Source organism: Ovis canadensis, chromosome 20 (genome assembly GCF_042477335.2).
Source record: "Ovis canadensis isolate MfBH-ARS-UI-01 breed Bighorn chromosome 20, ARS-UI_OviCan_v2, whole genome shotgun sequence".
NCBI classification, from domain to species: domain Eukaryota; kingdom Metazoa; phylum Chordata; class Mammalia; order Artiodactyla; family Bovidae; genus Ovis; species Ovis canadensis.
The window spans coordinates 43,054,917-43,073,966 of NC_091264.1; the positions used below are offsets into that span (position 1 = coordinate 43,054,917).

A 19,050-nucleotide genomic window follows, 5' to 3' on the forward strand; every position below is an offset into this window, starting at 1 on the left:
GGAAAGTCTATATGGTTGTAAGGCTTCTTTTAGGTTGTAAGGCTTCTTCAACATTTTATTTGAAGTTGCAAACTTTTAACTCTGCTTAGCTTTTTAACTCTAAGGTCTGTATACTGTAACCCAGAGACCAACACCGAAAAATACTATGAAGAGATATAGTCAAAAGCTAACAGATAATTAACTTGGAATATTTAAAAGTATTAGAAATAAATGAAGAGAAGGCAAGAAAAATGAAGTAGAAGTGTAAAAAAAATAGGGTACAAAAGAAATAATAGAATAGTGGGCCCAAGTTCAACAATGTTAATAATTACATTAAATATGAATAGTCTAGATACACCTACTAAACAAGATTGTCAAAATGGTTTATAAGAAAGACAAAACTATGTTCTATCTCCAAATAGAAAGTTAAATGTAGTAATATAGATCTCTAAATATCTATATTATTGTTAGATACTAAATATAATAATATAGATCTTTAAAAGTAAAAGAATTGAAAAAAGTGTACCATCTAGCAAACTCTAATCAAAATAAAGCTGGAGTAGCTATGTTAATATTAAATAAAGTAGACTTCAGAACAGGCTATGTTACAAGGGATAAATAAGACTATTACATAATGATAAAGGGGTTATTTCTCCAAGATAATATGCTAATCACAAACGTGTGTGCAACAGCACCACCAAAAGAAACAAAATCTGAATTGTTGGTGTTCCAGAAGGAGAAGAGAGGGAGACTGAGGCAGAAAAACTATTTAAAGAAACAAGGTCTGAAATAAACAAATGGGACCTAATTAAACTTAAAAGTTTTGGGCAATGAAGGAAACTATAAGCAAGGTGAAAAGACAGCCTTCAGAATGGGAGAAAATAATAGCAAATGAAGCAACTGACAAAGAATTAATCTCAAAAATATACAAGCAGTTCCCGTAGCTCAATTCCAGAAAGATAAATGACCCAATCAAAAAATGGACCAAAGAACTAAATAGACATTTCTCCAAAGAAGACATACAGATGGCTAACAAACACATGAAAAGATGCTCAACATCACTCATTATCAGAGAAATGCAAATCAAAACCACAATGAGGTACCATCTCACGCTGGTCAGAATGGCTGCTATCAAAAAGTCTATAAACAATAAATGCTGGAGAGGGTGCAGAGAAAAGGGAACCCTCTTACACTGTTGGTGGGAATGCAAACTGGTACAGCCACTATGGAGAACAGTGTGGAGGTTCCTTAAAAAACTGGAAATAGAACTGCCATGTGACCCAGCAATCCCACTGCTGGGCATATACACTGAGGAAACCAGAATTGAAAGAGACGTATGTATCCCAATGTTCATCACAGCACTGTTTACAATAGCCAGGACATGGAAGCAACCTAGATGTCCATTGGCAGATGAATGGATAAGAAAGCTGTGGTACATATACACAATGGAATATTACTCAGCTAGTAAAAAGAATGCATTTGAATCAGTTCTAATGAGGTGGATGAAACTGGAGCCTATTATACAGAGTGAAGTAAGTCAGAAAGAAAAACACCAATACAGTATATGAACGCATATATATGGAATTTAGAAAGATGGTAACGATGACCCTATATACAAGACAGCAAAAGAGACATAGATGTAAAGAACAGACTTTTGGACTCTGTGGGAGAAGGCGAGGGTGGCATGATTTGAGAGAATAGCACTGAAACATGTATATTATCATATGTGAAATAGATCACCAGTCTAAGTTCAATGCATGAGACAGGGTGCTCAGGGCCAGTGCACTGGGATGACCCTGAGGGATGTGATGGGGAGGGAGATGGGAGAGGGGTTCAGGATGGGAAACACATGAACACCCATGGCTGATTCACGTGAATGTATGGCAAAAACCACTATAATATTGTAAAGTAATTAGCCTCCAATTAAAATAAATAAATTATTTAAAAAATAAAATTAAAAAAATAAAGAAAGAAACAATGGCTAAAACTTTCCCAACCTGGGAGAAATTTGCGTATTCAAGTTCATAAAGCTATTAGATCACCCTATTACTTCAGTCTGAAACGATCTCCAAGATACATTATAATAAAACTGCCAAAAATATAAGACAAGGACAGAATCCTAAAATCAGCAAGAAAAAAGAAGACTCTAAACTACAAAGCTGCTCCTATTAGGCTAGCAGTAGATTTCTTAGCAGAAATTCTATAGGCCAGGAAAGAGTTGGATGATATATTCAAGAATTAGATGTCAATTACATATTGAGAAGTCTCTATCTGACAAAGTTGTCCTTTATTAAGGAGAAACAAAGACTTTGGGCTTCCCTGGTAGTGCAGCAGTAAAGAATCTGTCTGCAATGCAGGAGATGTGAGTTTGATCCCTGGGTCAGAAAGATCCTCTGGAGAAGAAAATGGTACTCCATTCCAGTATTCTTGCCCAGAAAATCCCACGGACGGAGCCTGGCAGGCTACAGTCCATGGGGCCGCTAAGAGTTGGACATGACTTAGCAACTAAACAACAACAAAAACTTTACCAGATGGTTTGACAGAAAACAACAAAATTCTGTAAAGCAATTATCTTTCAATAAAAAAATAAATTAAAAAATAAGTAAAAACATAATTTACAACAAAAAGGAAAAAAAAGACTTTACCAGATGGGATTTCTCTGATGGTCCAGTGGTTAAGAATCCACCTGCCAATGCAGGGAACATGGGTTCAATCCCTGGTTCAGGAAGATCCCTCATGCTGCGGAGCAACTAAGCCCGTGTGCCACAACAAGAGAGACCACTGCAATGAGAAGCCTGCACACTTCAACCAAGAGGAGCTCCTGCTGGCTGCAACCAGAGAAGGCCCACGCACAGTAACGAAGACCCAGTGCAGCCCAATAAATAAACAATATAATCACACAAAATGTTTACAAAACACTATTTAAAAAAGAAAGACTTCACCAGACAAAAACTGAGGGAGTTTATCACCACTAGACCTTCCTTCCCTTGTAGCTCAGTTGGTAAAGAATTTGCCTGCAGTGCAGGAGACCCGGGTTCGATCCCTGGGTTGGGAAGTTCCCCTGGAGAAGGAAATGGCAACCCACTCCAGTATCCTTGCCTGGAAAATCTCATGGACAGAGGAACCTGGTGGGTTGCAGTCCATGGGGTCGCAAAGAGTCGGGCACGACTGAGCGACTAACACAACACAGACCTTCCTTACGGGAAATGCTAGAAGGAGTTCTTCAAGTTGAAATGAAAAGATGCTAATTAGTAATATGAAAACATACAAATACATAGAACACATAGGTAGAGAGTGAATAAATAGTCAAATTCAGAAAACTCTCATACTGTAATATGCTAGTGTGTTGGCCACTTAACTATAGCATAAAGGTTAAATGACAAGAACATTAAAAATAACTACACAGTTACTATAATTTCTTAATAAATACACAATACCAAAAGAGGTAAAATGCCGGGGTCCAGCCCCGGTGGATCCAGGGTGATTCGAAGGTGGGGACGGAGTCGGCGTCCTGGAAAAAACTTATTTAATTACAGATATAGAGGGAGATTAGAAATAGATAGTGTAGTAGGAGAATTAATGGAGAAAAGAGGCTGAACAACTGGTTTACGTGGAATACTAATCACCACCTACGTAGGCCACAGGCGTCTTTCCATTCTCCCGAAGGAGAGGAGGCACTGAGGCCTCCCCGGTCCAATCTCAGAAGCCCAGGCAGAATTAGCAGGCTTGGTGAGTACCCACATTTCAGATGGGAATTCAGCCAGGAAAGCGGGGAGCAAGAAAGAAACGACACAGGGGAATCAGTCTTTCCAGAAACTGATCCAATTTCTTTATTTTTCAGGTTTGTTTATATACCTTTTTGTTATACACAGGGATGAATACAGAGTCATGCGGGGGTCAGCAGACCTGACCCTTGTCACAACCAGGTGCTTCATATAAAATTATACAAAGGTCTTATGAGTTTCATCATCTTCTAGCCATGAGACCTGCTGACATTTTATGGCCCTTTCTGATACCGGTCAGTTAACCAGAAAACTTATTTTTCCAGGGGTGATTTTTTTTCTTAAATCAGGTGCCACCCTCCAAATAAAGTTGCATTCCTATAGGGTGAGGGTGTAGTGAGTTACAATCAAGAAAGGAATTTACTTAACCTAAGGTTTAACATAATTAATCTTAAAGGTTAATACTTATTTCTCCTATATGCTAGTTATATTCATTATAAGGGCAGGAATATGGAGATTTAGCAGCAAATATTGGCTCAACAAATGTAAACCGTTCACCAATGTTCCCCTTAAAATCTTTTTTGTCTTAAGATAGTGATAAAGTTACATTTTTACATAGCATAGTGATTTATAACAAAGTACAGGGATCTATAACAAAAGAGAAAATTCATTAACTCAAAAAGTCTAGTATTGCTAACATCAAAAAACTACTATATTTCCTATTCTATATTCCAAATACATTGATTAATACATTCCCAGGTGCCTAAGGATATGGAGGCCTGATGGCAATCATTGACTCATCAATGAAAAAAGCCCTACGCTAATACTCCAAACTCTCTGTGCTGTTTATGGTTGAGAGGTTGTCACATGAGCTAGTCTGTCAGCAGAGAGGTTTGCCCTGAGACATCCTTGTCACACCCAGGGCAGGGAATTAGCAGTAATTATTGGCACGACAAATGAAGAAAAAACCCTTCACCAATATAATTCCTAATCAACCCACTAATACTATACTAATGATCTTCTAACTTCTCAAAAGAGTCTGTATTTAGAAAGTTTTAAAACATCCCGTGGGGCGGCAGCTCGCTCCTCGCTCCGGGCTCCCCGCCGTTGAGCCGGGGAGAGAGCCTCCCGCCTAGCGGCCAGGCACCCGGCCGGACGCCGCCCAGCGACCCGGCCCCTCCGCGGCACCGCGCTCACCTCAGGGCGGCCACAGGCACCCAGACCCGAACTCCAAGATGGGAGGCAAACTGAGCAAGAAGAAGAAGGGGTACAATGTCAATGATGAGAAGGCCAAGGACAAAGACAAGAAGGCCGAAGGAGCCGGGACAGAAGAGGAGGGAACCCCAAAGGAGAATGAGACCCAGGCAGCTGCCGAGACCGCAGAGGTGAAGGAGGGCAAAGAGGAGAAGCAGGAGAAGGAGGCCCAGGATGCCGCCAACATGCCCGAAGACAGGAAGGTGAGAAAGACGCCGAGGCGGCCAAGGAAGACACCCCGAAGGCAGAGCCTGAACCGACGGAGGGGGCTGAGGGCAAGCCGGAGCCCCCAGAGATGCTGAGCAGGAGGCGGCGGCCGCCTCAGGCCCCTCCGCTGGCGGCGATGCCCCCAAAGCTTCGGAGGCCGAGGCAGCGGAGCCCGCGGCCCCCGCCAAGGATGACAGGAGCAAGGAGGGAGGGGACCCCACAAAGACTGAGGCTCCCGCCGCTCCTCCCAGCTTCAGATTCAAAACCCAGCAGCACTGAGGCTGCCCCATCCTCCAAGGAGACGCCGGCAGCCACGGAAGCGCCGAGTTCCACGCCCAAGGCTCAGGCCCCGGCAGCCCCCGAAGACGAGGTCAAACCTGCTGAGACCCCGGCAGCTAATTCCGATCAAACCGTAGCAGTGAAGGAGTAACAAAGGACAGCCTATGGAAAAAAAAAAAAAAAAAGAATACAGCTTAACGACGACCTGTCTCTCTTGTCTCTCTCTCTCTCTCTCTCTCTTGTCTCTCTGTCTCCTATACTAACTTGTTTCAAATCGGAAGCAATCATATGTATTGCCCAAGAATAAGGATGTGGTCCCATCAAAGGGAGGGAGGGGGTGGGGAGAATCCAAATAGTATTTTTGTGGGGAAATATCTAATATACCTTCAGTCAACTCTACCGATCAGCCCTGGATTTTCAAGATCAATGTCTGGAAGTGCAGTACATCTTTTGTACCTGAACTGCGGTCACATGCGATCCTGCCACTAAGATCTGAACATCCTGTCTTTCTGCAAGGGGCTGGGGGTGGGGAGTGATGCGTTTGATTCTGCCCGCAGGGCTGTGCCAAGGCAATCAGATGTTTATGAAAGCAGTATTTTCTGTGTTTTCTTTTTCATTTACAGCCTTTCTTATTTTGATATTTTTTTAATGTTGTGGATGAATGCCAACTTTCAGACAGCCCACCGTAGCCTGTCCACATGTATCTTGATGCCAATACTCCATTTTTCCTCCCCTGGTCTTTTTGGGAATAACAAACATTCTCTCATCCTACTTAGCCTCCCTAGATTTCTCATGACGAGTTAATGCATGTCCGTGATTGGGTGCACCTGTAGTTCTGTTTATTGGTCAGTGGGAAAAAAAAAAAAAAGTCCGAGTTCATTGCAGTTCCAGTTTTCTCTTCCATTCTGTGTCACAGACACCAACACACCACTCATTGGAAAATGGAAAAACATAAAAATTAAAAAACAAACAAAAAAAATGTACAATGGACGCATTGAAATTATATGTAATTGTATAAATGGTGCAACAGTAATAAAGTTAAACAATTAAAAAAAAAAAAATCCCGTGCCTCTCACAGTTGGGAGGCTGTAAACAATCACATGCGGCCGGACGAGCCTGATCAGGCAGGCCAGAGAACCTTCAGAGTTCGTAAGGTGAAACACTCTTGTCACACCCAGGAATTTTTATTAACTGGAGCTGCAAGTTAACTCCTTCTCCGGGAGAAATGGTTATGGGGAGAGGCCCCTGTAAAGTACTCTGGTTTTGGGGGTAGATGCTCGGGAACAGGGGGTTTCCTGAGGCTTGATCACGCCTTTGTGTATGCCAAGCTTCCTTCCTCATGACCTTTGCCATGGGCGGAGTTCCTCACGCTGGCTCCCAACAGTAAAATTTTACATTAAAAGTGTAAATAGGTGAGAAGTAAAAGGGTAGAGTTTTTGCATGTTAGTGAAATTAAGTTGCTCTCAGTATAAAATAGACTGATAACATCTACAAGAGGTTTTATGTAAGCCTTGAGGTAACCATAAAGAACGAAAAATTAGAGTAGATTCACAAAAGATAAAGAGAAGAAAATCAGAGCATACCACCACAGAAAATACCAATTCACAAAGGGAGGCAGCAAGGAAAAAAGGAACTGCAAAACATCCAGAAAGCAATCAATAAGATGGTATCAGTAAGTCCTTACATATCAATAATTACCCTAAAGGTAAACATATAGAATTCTTCAGTCAAAATGTACTGGATGGATTAAAAAAATTCAACTATAAGCTGCCTGCAAGATACTCACTTTCAGCTGTAAGTTCACTCATAGGCTTAAAGTAAAGGGGTGGAGAAAAAATAGTCCACGCAAGTAGAAAACAAAAGAGAGTGAAGGCAGCTTTACTTGTATCGGAGAAAATAGACTTTAAGCTGAAAACAATAATAGATAAAGAAGGTCATTATATAATAATAAAGGGGTCAATTCATCAAGTGAGTGAAAATTGCTCAGTTGTGTCTCTTTGCAACCCCATGGATTACATAGTCCATGGAATTCTCCAGGCCAGAATACTGGAGTGGGTAGCCTTTCCCTTCTCCAGAGGATTGTCCCAACCCAAGTCTCCCATATTGCAGGCAGATTCTTTACCAGCTGAGCCACAAGGGAAGCCTAAGAATACTGGAGTGGGTGGCCCATCCCTTCTCCAGAGGATCTTCCCAACGTAGGAATTGAACCAGGCGGATTCTTTACCAACTGAGCTATCAGGGAAGCCCAATTCATCAAGAGAATACAGCAATTATAAATATATAAGCACCCAACATCAAAGCACCTAAATGTGTTAAGCTAACAGGTCTGAAGGGAGAAATAGACAACAATAAAATAGTAGCAAGGGACTTCAATATTCAAGCAATGAACAGATCATCCATCTAGACAAAATCAGAAACACTGGACTTCAACCATACTTTAGTCTAAATGGACGTAACAGACATGCAGTAGCAGCAGAATATACATTTTTTTGGTTGCCATGCTGTATAGTACATCCCAAGAACTTACATATAACTGGAAGTTTGCACCTTTTGACTACCTTCATGCATTTTGCCCACCCTACTGTCACCTCTGACAACCACCAATCTATTCTCAGTATCTATGAGCTTGGTTTATTAGATTTCTCAAACAAGCAAAAATAGAACTACCAATAGATCCAGCAATCCAACTTCTGGGTACATATTCAAAGGAAATAAAAACAGGATATCAAAGAGCTATCTGCACTCCCATGTTTTGGCAGTATTATTCCCAATAGGCAAGATATGGAAACAACCTAAGTGTCCCTCTATGAATGAATGGATAGAGAAGGTGAGATATATATATTAATGGGTGTTATGTGCTCAGTTGCTCAGTCATGTCTGACTCTTGGTGACCCATGGACTGTAGCCCACCAGGCTCCTCTGTCCATAGAATTTCCTAGGCAAGAATACTGGAGTGGGTTTTTCATTTCCTCCTTTAGGGGATCTTCCCAGCCCAGGGATCAAACCCACTTCTGTGTCTCCTGCATGGGCAGGCAGATTCTTTACCACTGAGCCACCTGAGAAGCCCTCCATATATTAATATAAAATTTTGTTGTTGTTTAGTAGCTAAGTCATGTCTGACACTAATGTGACCCCCATGGACTATAGCCCACCAGGCTCCTCTGTCCATGGGATTTTCCCAGGCAAGAATACTGCAGTGGGTTGCTACTCCCTTCTCCAGGGAATCTGCATTACAGGTGAGTTCTTTACCACTGAGTCACCAGGGAAGCCCTAATATATAGTATAATATATCTAATAGGATATTATTCAGCCATGAGAAAGAAGGAAATCTGCCATTTGTGACAACTTGGATAGACCTTGAGGGCACTATGTTAAGTGAAATAATTCAGACAGAGAATGGCAAATACTATATCACTTATGTGGAATCTAAAAAACACAACCCACAGAAATAGAGTATAGAATTGAGGTTACTAGGGCCTAGGAGAGTTGGGGGGGATAAGAAAGATGTTGGTCAAAGGGTACAAACTTCCAGTTAGAAGATGAACAAGTTCTGGGAGCCTAATGCACTGCATTGTGATCACAGGTAGCAGTACTGTACTGTATAACTGAAAACTGCTAAGAGAGTAGATCTTAAATCTCACCACAAAAATTAAACAGTAATTATGTGATGCAGTGGTGGTGCTAGCTAGCAATGATGGTAATCATATTGTAATATGTTTCAAATCAGCACGCTGTACACTTTAAACTTGTGCAACTCTTTGTGCAACTCAGTCGTGTGCAACTCTTTGTGAACCCATGGACTGTAGCCTGCCAGGCTCCTCTGTCTATAGAATTTTCCATGCAATGATACTGGAGTGGGTTGCCTTTTCCTACTCCAGGGGATCTTCCCAACCCAGGGATCTAACCTGTGTCTCTTGCATTGGCAGGCAGATTCTTTACCACTGTGCTGCCCGGGAAACCACTTTAAATTTATATATCAATTATAGCTCAATAAAGTCTGGGGGCGGGGTGGGGGGGGTAGTAGAGAAGAAAATGCCAAAGATCCTACAAAAATGAAGCAGAACAAATGAGTTTTACAAATTAATATACACAAATAAATGGACTAGTGAAGACTGACAATTTTTTAAAAGTGCATTTACAACAATACCATAAAACATGAAATAAATACAAATCTTACAAAATATGTGTAAGATCTTTATGCCATAAGCTAATAAATTACAAAAAACATGAAAGAAATCTAGGTAAATGGTGAAATACACTATATTAATAGGATAGATAGGCTCAGTATTCTTAAGATGCCATGTTAAACCATGGAAAAGCCAAAGGGGCACCACTGTAAAGCTGTTCTTAGGGCATCAGTTGGCCTTAACCCAGCCATGAAGCTCTCCTCCAGCACCACCATCATTCCCATACTGGGAGATAATAATAATAACCCGTACATCCCAGAGGACTGCAGAAAGGATTCAATGAGGTCAGGTAAATAAATGAAAATCACTCTGGAAAGCAAAATACCCTACAGAATGCTGGTTCTCTCTCCTCTGCAGTGCACCCACTGGCACAGCATCTGGCCCACCCCACCCTCGGCCCCTCCGGCCCAGCCCTGCACTCACTTGGGCCGCCTGCCACTAGGCAATCACGGACAAGACCTCAGTAACTGGGCTCTGCTGGAGCCTCTGCGACCACTGCCAGGCCCTTCCAGGCAACCCCAGCCTTGCCAGTGCCTCCGGGCCTCTCAGTCTCGCCTCTCGGACCGTCCGGAAAGGCCTCCACTGGGCAGACCACTAGGTGTAAGGGTTCCTCAGGGACCTCCGTGTCCGTGGACTTGACTCTCGCCCAGGTCAGCTGGGGAAAAGGAAAACCCAGACACCAGGGGGATTCACTGGCTACGAATGCTTTTAAAATAAGTTGTTTGTACCGTGTTGTGATCCTCAACAATCCTGTGAGGCAGGGCTCAAAGACACTGGTAGGCCTATTTTACGAATCAGTCAGAAGAATAAAAGTAATGCAGCGGAGACTGGCCAAGAAGGCGGCCCTCAAGTCTACCAAGTCCCAGTGGGCTACCTCGGGTGAGCCCTGTGGTCGCCTGGCAACGCGGGACCCCGTTGCTCCCAGGCAGGCCTCCGGTTTCCTGGACCTAAAAGTGAAGATCTTTCCCTTTGTACTGCGGAGGTAGGTGTGGGGGGCTCGGGGCGGGGTTCATCCATCCAGAGGCAGGTGCTTCTTGCGTTTTCACCATTCATTTACCTTTGCCCCTTTGAAAATCCCAGCATTTTGAAGAGCTCATGGACCACTGGAGTCCCACCAATCTGGACAGCCATACCCATATCCCAGAATTCGATATTTTTCCCTGAAGTCTTAGTGCCTTCATATGATGCCAGGCACCCCATTATTTTTTACCTCAGACTAAGCATGCATGTTGGTGATGGACAGGGAGGCCTGATGTGCTTCAATTCATGGGGTCGCAAAGAGTTGGACACGACTGAGTGACTGAACTGAACTGAACTGAAGCATGCATGTTGGCAAAGTGCAGTGTCCCCTATAACCAACTAATCCTGTCTTGTCACATATAACCTCCCTAATCGAATTCAGATTTGTGAGGACAAATATGAATCCCAAAACCAAATAGGGGCACAAAAGATAAAAAAGATCAGAGTAGTCATGAAGAAACATTTTTGCATGAAACTTACATCTCTACTACTTTTAGACCAGACAGCCTAATCAAGTTCTGTGAAGCCAGCATTATCCTGCCACCAAAGCCAGATAAAGACTTGACTACTTATATTCCTCTGCATTTTCTTGCATTAGAGAAGTGGCCCACTCTTCCCTGTTATGGGCTGTCCTCCTGGTGGTGGGTTGAATGGTAGCCACCCCCCTCAAAAAAAAAAAAAGACATGCCTACATTTGAATCCCCAGAACCCGTGAAGTTTAACTCATTTGGAAAAAATATCTTGAGATGAGACCATCCTGGACTACTAGGGTGGACCCTAAATCCAGTCCAAATGTCCTTATAAGAGAAACACGGAGAAAAGGAAGAGGCAACATAAAGACAGAGGCAGAGCTTCAGGTGACTCAGTCACTATTCAAGAAACACCTAGAATCAATAGAAGCTGGAATATACAAGGAACAAACTCCCTCCTAGAGCCTCTGGTTAAGGCTGGGTGGGCCTCATGTGAAGATAAAACCCGGGGTTCTGTGTCTTCCTTAGGGGCCATTTAAATACAGCCCAAAGAGACATTCCACAATCCAGAAAGGATAAACTGTTAGCCCTACAGACTCCAACTGAAAAAAAAAAAAGCGCCCTCACCCTCCTCCCAGTATCTGATTAACCTGTTTAGATATTGGGGGTAGCACATTTCTACCAAATTCCCAGATAAATAACAAAGTTTGAAGGGGACTCTGGTATTAATAACAAGAAGTTGCAAAAGCAACAGTAAAGGAGTGCTGAAACTTCCCTGGCGGTCCAGTGGCTACGACTCTGCACTCCCAGTGCAGAGGGCCCAGGTTTGATCCCTGGTCTGGGAACTATAGATCCCTTACGCTGTTACTAAAGATGCTGTGTGCCACAATGAAGATTGAAGATCCTGCGTTCTGCTTCTAAGGCCCAGGGTAGCCAAAAAAATAAATATATATTAAAAAATAAAAAAGTCCTGCCATTGGTCTCCCTGCCCTGTTCAGGCCTCACAGAACGTTGGGCATCTGTAACCAACCTCCCCAGAGTCTCTGGCAGTGAGATTCTTCCAGCACCTGCCAGCGCCCAGCCTTTGGACCCCATGAACTTTCTCCCTGTGGAGCAGGACAGGCTTTTGCACAGCAGCTGCCAGCTGTCCATGGGCCACAAGGAAGGCTGATCCTCTGGTCAAAGGGAAAGTTGTCCCTCTCCAACTTGGCGTTCTCATCCTGCTATGTCTTAGTTCTACTGTGGTGGGAGTATAGACTTTTTAATTTTTAAATCTTCCTATAGTTTATTCATTTTCTTTGTTTAAAAATTTTGAATAGCAAGGGACTCACATGATTCTAAGATCTGATGGTACACATATAAAACCACAGAAATACAGAGCTTATGAGGAAAATAGGGTTTTGCCAAACAGCTCAGAATCTCCACATTTTGGTAACCATAACAGTAACAAAACAATCCATAACAATCCAAATAAAAACACTGGCATCGTTTTAAAAAAAAACTCGTTAAACAGCTAATAGACAAAGGTTATAATATGAGGTAAAGGACTTTACCATTATTGGAAAAAAAAGGGGGTAAAGCTACTTTGACTAGGTGAGGAAAGATGGAAGCTGGTGGTTTATGGAAACAAACTAGGGGGTCATCACCAACAGAAGCTGCAGGATAAGCAGCTGAGACTTTGCATAAAAAGCAGGTGCCAATGCTGGTGACATTGGCTCATTGTGGTTGTTTCTTTTGCACTAGCATTTCTGGGCTGTCTTACTACCTTTTTCATTTAGAATCCACTTACAGAGTTCCAAATACAATCTTCTCCCACAAAGCACAGACTACACCACAATCATCTTTTCTATCACTGCAAATGCATCTCAGCAGAAGACACCTAGAAAAGCTCTTGTAAGGCAGCCTGATGACATTTTTCTCCTGTGCTTTTGAGGAGTGCATCAGCAAAAAAGTTGTTGCCGCTCCTGCGTAGAATCAGACTGCAGCAGCACCTTACTAATCTTGTCCTCAAAAAATTCTTGAAGATGAGGATAATTATTTCACAAGCACTTCAAGACAGAGAGTGAGTCCAACTAAGTGGAGAGGAAGGAGATGCCATGATGAACGGCATCATCTAAGCATCATACTCCCTCAGCTTGTTCTGTTCTATCGCATTTGGAACTTTGCAATCAGCTGCTGCTACTCAGCGCAAAACATTCACATACTGGGACAGATAAACGCGACACAATGCAGATTCCACATTATGCTGACACCATTCCCTTGTTTATTTGCCGGAAGAAGCACTCTGCCACAGTAGAGACACTGAAGGGTCTTGCTTACAATCCCGCCCACCATCTCTCCAGTTCAAGCCTCAATCCCAAACAGGGAACCACCTTCTTTACTTTCTTGTGTACTTTCTTGCTATGAAAATATCAAGAGATTCTTGGTTCCCATCTCTCTGTTTTTTTTTTTTTTAACACAAAGATAACCTATTCTACACAGTTTTTCACCTTATTCTTTCCACTTGCAATATATCTTTGAGATCTTACCAAAAGTACACAGAGAACTCCTGCACTGTGATTAGTTTTTCACTGCATAGTATTCCTGTGTGTGTGCGTGTGTGCATAAAATTTTAGCCAGTCTAAAACTGATGGATGCATGGATTATTCCCAATCTTTTGTTAAGACAAACTGCAATGAACAAAATTATATGTTTTGCATGTATACAAACATATCTGTAGAATGAATTCCAAGAAACGGAACTGTGGAATTGCAGGGTTTAAGGGTATATACATTTACAATTTTGACATTCGCTGTCAATTGTTTTTCTTAATGTTTGTCCTAAGTTGGATTCTACAAGCAATAAATGAAAGGAGGGCTTGTTTCTTCACAGCCTTGCCAATCAAGTACATGCCAAACTTTTCAATTTTTGCCATTCTGACAGGAGCAAAAAAAAAAAAAAATCCTTGTGTAGTTATTTTATTTGCTTCTTCTTTATTATGAGTTAGGTTGAGCATTTTTTTCATCTTTCAGGCTATTTTGTTTTCCCTTGCTGTGTGAACTGTCCATAGGGCTCCTTTATCAACACCTAGCATAACAAATACTTAATTTATATTTCGTCCATTGTTTGTCTTCCCCCAGTTGAATGCTAGCTCCCCTGAAATTTTTGTCTGTCTTGTTCTGCTGGAGCCCCAGCATCTATGAAAGGACTCAGCACAAAGTAGGTGCTCAATAAGTATTGGAGAATAACTAAATGGATAAACAGCATACGATTAGAGCTGGCAATGGGGCAAGGAAGAGCTATGCAATAGATGGTCCGGGGATAATCAGATACCATCAAGGAAAGAGAGAAACAAATCCATATCTTGCTCCAAACATAAAAATGAATTAATCCAGATATACTAAAGTCTTAAATTTGAAAGACAAAACTTTTAAATTTTATAAAATAATATTGGAGATTATTTTTGTGACCTCAGGAAAGAATTTATTAAACTAGACACAGAGTCCACAACATAAAGACCGATAAATTTGGCTACTTTAGAATGAAGAACTTCTCTTTGTCAAAAAAAATCAAGACAAGCCAGAAACTCTGAGAAGGTACGTGTAATAGGAAGCCAAAATCGTTTTCCTGCAATGACTCTCTACTGCCCTCTAGTGCCAAAGCTCTCTGCCTGCTGGCAAAGGGAAAATATTTAAAGGGCTCAGGCGCATTTTTGGAGCTGAGAAACAATAAATTCATAACAAATCCCATGGGGAAGGAGTGATGAGCATGACAATACCTGAACCTTTCATCAAACTTGCCATCATTCAAAGTGGGGTGGAGGTCATATACCTCTTTGTGTGCAGCAGTAGGTACAGGAGCACTTATGAAATATTTCTTGCCTTAATAAATGGGACCCAAATCTGACAGAGCCTCTCGATCTAAGAATGAGCTACAAGAAATACAAAAGACAGAGATACAAGTTAATAGACATTATGAGGAATCTAGATAAATCCAGACTGGAACATTTTGCAGGAGCAATGAACTGGTTTCTTCAGCAAATTAATAGTATGAAGCTAAAGGGAGGGTGGATTGCTATAAATAAGAGGAGAATTAAAAGACATAATAATAAAACACAATGTATTGTCAGAGTATGATTTTTAGAAACTTAAAAATAATGATCCTGTACACATATCAAGTGAGCATTTATCAAGGAAGGATAAAGGGAACCAGTAAAAAAGAATTACTGCAAAAAGAATTCAGAAGACTCAATATACGTGGGCATTGGACATACATCTTTTACGTCTCTACTGACCAATATTCATTTACATTGCTATTGACCAAGAAGCATTTGCATCTGTGTCATTTTTCTATAAATTCACATCTACCCTTAAAGAGTACACTATATACTCTAAAATAACAAATCACAGTAAAGATACACTAGAGAATGAGATCATTCTTCCATGGGCCTGTTGGAAAACACTCCAGTGTTACACAGAAAGGACACACACAGTCATCGGTTTGTCTATGTCCAAGTTTGGGATTTTTTTTTCCTTAATAGTATGGACTTTGTTTGCATCTAGATTCCTACAACTCAACTGCCAAAAAACACCTTTGAGAAAATCAAGGAGTTTAAATATGGTCAAGTAAAGTAAAACATGTCTATAATTTGCTTTAAAATATTTGAGTTAAAAAAGAAAGTAGGGGGAAGGAATAGATAAAATAAACTAACATGTTGATAATTGTTAAAGCCAAGTGGTTCATGATATTTCCTCTATTTTTATGTAGGTTTGAAAAATTCCATAATACGTTCAAAAAATATGTCATGATAGTATTCTACTTCACACTGTGAGGAAACTGCATCCTCACTACATAAGGTTTAGAATTCTTAATTATAAAGTTAAAAGTTGAATTTCTCATTGTTTACTAAACAGCATATTTTTACTAACTTTTGAACAAAAAGATGTTTATATAAACATGCTTAAAATATAAATATAAATGGAATATAAAGTATTTTAAACAACTACTCAAGTCAAATAAGAGATTGGCTCAGTCTACACCTTCTTTCTGTTCAAAACCTAGCAGTTAATGCTGTTAGCATTCAAGATGCCTTTTTTCCTTTGAAAAGAGACAGTGATGCCTGTGGTTTTTTAGCCTGTAGCCAGGTCTTAGTACAAAAGCAGTCAGTTGTTAGCACATATTTATTTCTTTATTTGTTAAACCTTTGCTAGAAAACAGACATCTAGGCTTAAAGCCCTGTTTAGCTGACATAACTTTTAGCTTTTCCTTTAGTTACATCATTTATTCATGATATGTCATAGACCTGATAACAAGGTATCCTTCATACAAAAGGTTCAAATTCTTTGCCTCTTAACCCATGGGAGCTTCATATTTTTAAGTATTCTGGTTTAGAGGCCTCTTTCCAAGCACTCTAATATTCTTAAGACCTTGAGATTTCTGAAAGCCATATTTTAACTCAATAAATACTGTAAACAGTAGGAACATATCTACTAAATTATCTTGCTTGATTTAAGACTCTCATTTCAAATGCAAATAGTGATATCCTTTGCACTAGTCAGTACTTATTGCTTCAGGCTTTATATATTATCTCATTTAACCCTCACAATGATTCTATGAAGTGGATATAATTATTATATGTACTTTTCAGAGAAAGAATCTATTGCACATAGAGGCTGAGCAACTTCAAGAATCATGAAAGAAGTGGTAGAGAGGAGGATTTCTGCTCATGCAGAGACTTGACTCGAAAGCCAAACTCCTAACCAGCCCCATATGATGCTTTGGTCTCAGGTGGTATGGCTGGAGAGCTGGAGGAAGGAATTTTGGCTCTGCCTTCAGACACTCAAGGGGCAGTGAGTCTGAGCAGCCAGCAGCCTCAGGGACAGTTATCTCTGTGTGTTGCTTCAAAACTGCCATTGACTGTAAAGCAAGCCTTGGAGGGACTTCACCGGTGATGCAGTGTCTAAGACTCCATGTTTCCAATGTACGGGGCCCAGGTTCCATCCCTGGCTGGGGAACAAGATCCCACATGGTGCAACCAAGAGTTTGCATCTCAAAACTAAGGATCCCGTGCAAATAAGCAAATTAATTAATTAATAAAAGCAAGTCTTGGAGTCACCATTGCCCTTACTTGATCTTGAGTAGCTTCATCAACCAAGGTGTAGTGTGGTGGGAGGGGGGAATGTGTAAGCGACACTGCAGCCAAGCAGAGCCACAGGGCTTTACAAAGCTTCCAGAAATGCCCAAGCAGAGCCCATTCATTCACCATGTGTAGGGAACACAGATGATGTCTCCACCCTCATGGCTTACATTGGTGGGTCGGGGGTGAGTGATAAAGAAATGAACAAGGTGCTTTCCAATGATGACAAATGTACAAAGAAAGTGAAACAGAATGCTGTGTCATGAACTGATTTAGACTGGGTGATGGAGGAAAGCCTTATGATGCCAGCTGAGCAGAGACATGACTGACAGGAAGCTGGCAGCCATGCCAGGGGCTATGGCAGAGAATTTCAAGACTAGAGAGGCTGCAGCACAGGGACTTAGGGAGAAATGGGAAGTCAGAGAGAGGAGCAGGCCGGTTGTGTCAGCCCCCCAGGCCCTGCAGAGGCCTTCCTGTCTCTCTAGGCTGGGAAGATGCAGAGGATTTTAAGCAGGAGAAAGGACCTCTGTGGCTGGAGGATGCACAGAATGGCCTGTGGGTGGGGCAAGTACCTCCTCGAGGCAGAAAGTGAAAGTGAAGTCGCTCAGTCCTGTCCGACTCTTTGTGACCCCATGGACTGTAGCCTACCAGGTTCCTCCGTCCATGGGATTTTCCAAGCAAGAATGCTGGGATGGGTTGCCATTTCCTTCTCCAGGGGATCTTCCCAACACAGGGATTGAACCCAGGTCTCCCGCATTGTAGGCAGACACTTTACCGTCTGAGCCGCCAGGGAAGTCCTAGAGACAGGGAGAGGACAAATTAGTAGCATGAAATCATTTAAGGAACGTTTTAAACATGTCTTCCAAAACACTAACCAAAAGAGTAGGTAGTTGGAGGGCCTATGTGCTGACCGCGGTGACTGTTCCGCCAACCCAGGGGAGATTGTGCCTGGGACACAGTAACGGCTGCATAGGGATCGCTGCACAGCAGTGGAGCGAGCGGCCCGGACCCTGGGGCTGGTCAGCTTCCCTGCCTGGCGGCGGGGTGGACTTGCATGAGCTTCTAGGAAATCTCCCCACCAAGGATCCTGGGACCCTGAATGCCCGTCCGTTTTTCAGGCTCTGTGGTTTCTGAATCCAGCATCAAAGAGGGAAACAGCTCAGGCCCCTAAGCTCTTGGAATCTCAGTTTTCCCTTCTGTCAAATGGGGACAAAAATGCCTGCCTGATTTAAAGATAGTTCATGTAAAAGCGTCTTACTCCTCATGGACACCTGGGACTATCCGTTTGCTAAGATCCTGCCTGGTGCAGGAAGCAAACGTAGGCCAGGTTGGGTCGGTTGGGTCAGGGAAGTGCAGTTGCTCAGTCGTGTACAACTCTTTCTAATTCCATTGATTGTAGTCTACCAGGGGATCGAACCCAGATCTCCCGCATTGCGGGCAGACACTTTACCCTCTGAGCCACCCAGGAAGCTTTAGGGTCAGGAAGTCCTATTTAATGTTGAGCACCTGGCAAACGAAACTTGTATGCCAAACGCCCTCCCGGTGGGGCGGGAATCGGGAGGCGGGGAGGGTTTCATCCATTGCAGAGTCCTACAAAGGGGTCTCCTGAGGCCTTAAGTTTCGCTTCCTTCCACCCTGCAGGGCAGGTGCGCGCACCACGAGCCAAACTCAATACAGCAGCCGCTAAACCTAGGCTCCGCACCATTTCAGTTTCGGTTTCTCGGCCCCTGCTGCCCCACCCCCCGCGACGGCCCGGGGATTTGCCCAGTGATCAGTGACGTAAGGGAAATAAGGCTCCCATTGGGAGGCGGCGTTCA

At 42.3% G+C, this 19,050-nt stretch overlaps 1 long non-coding RNA gene and 1 pseudogene across 1 annotated transcript; one reads left to right on the forward strand and one right to left on the reverse strand.

The window, feature by feature from the left end:
- The first annotated feature begins 4,843 nt into the window (after positions 1 to 4,843).
- Positions 4,844 to 7,013, forward strand: LOC138425627 (brain acid soluble protein 1-like; annotated as a pseudogene).
- Positions 7,014 to 14,928: 7,915 nt separating this feature from the next.
- LOC138929796 (uncharacterized) lies at positions 14,929 to 18,977 on the reverse strand. Its single transcript, XR_011445984.1, has 3 exons — positions 18,740 to 18,977; positions 17,882 to 18,030; positions 14,929 to 15,028 (listed from the first exon to the last, which is right to left on the reverse strand). It is a non-coding gene; the product is annotated as an uncharacterized lncRNA (long non-coding RNA).
- Positions 18,978 to 19,050: the final 73 nt, after the last annotated feature.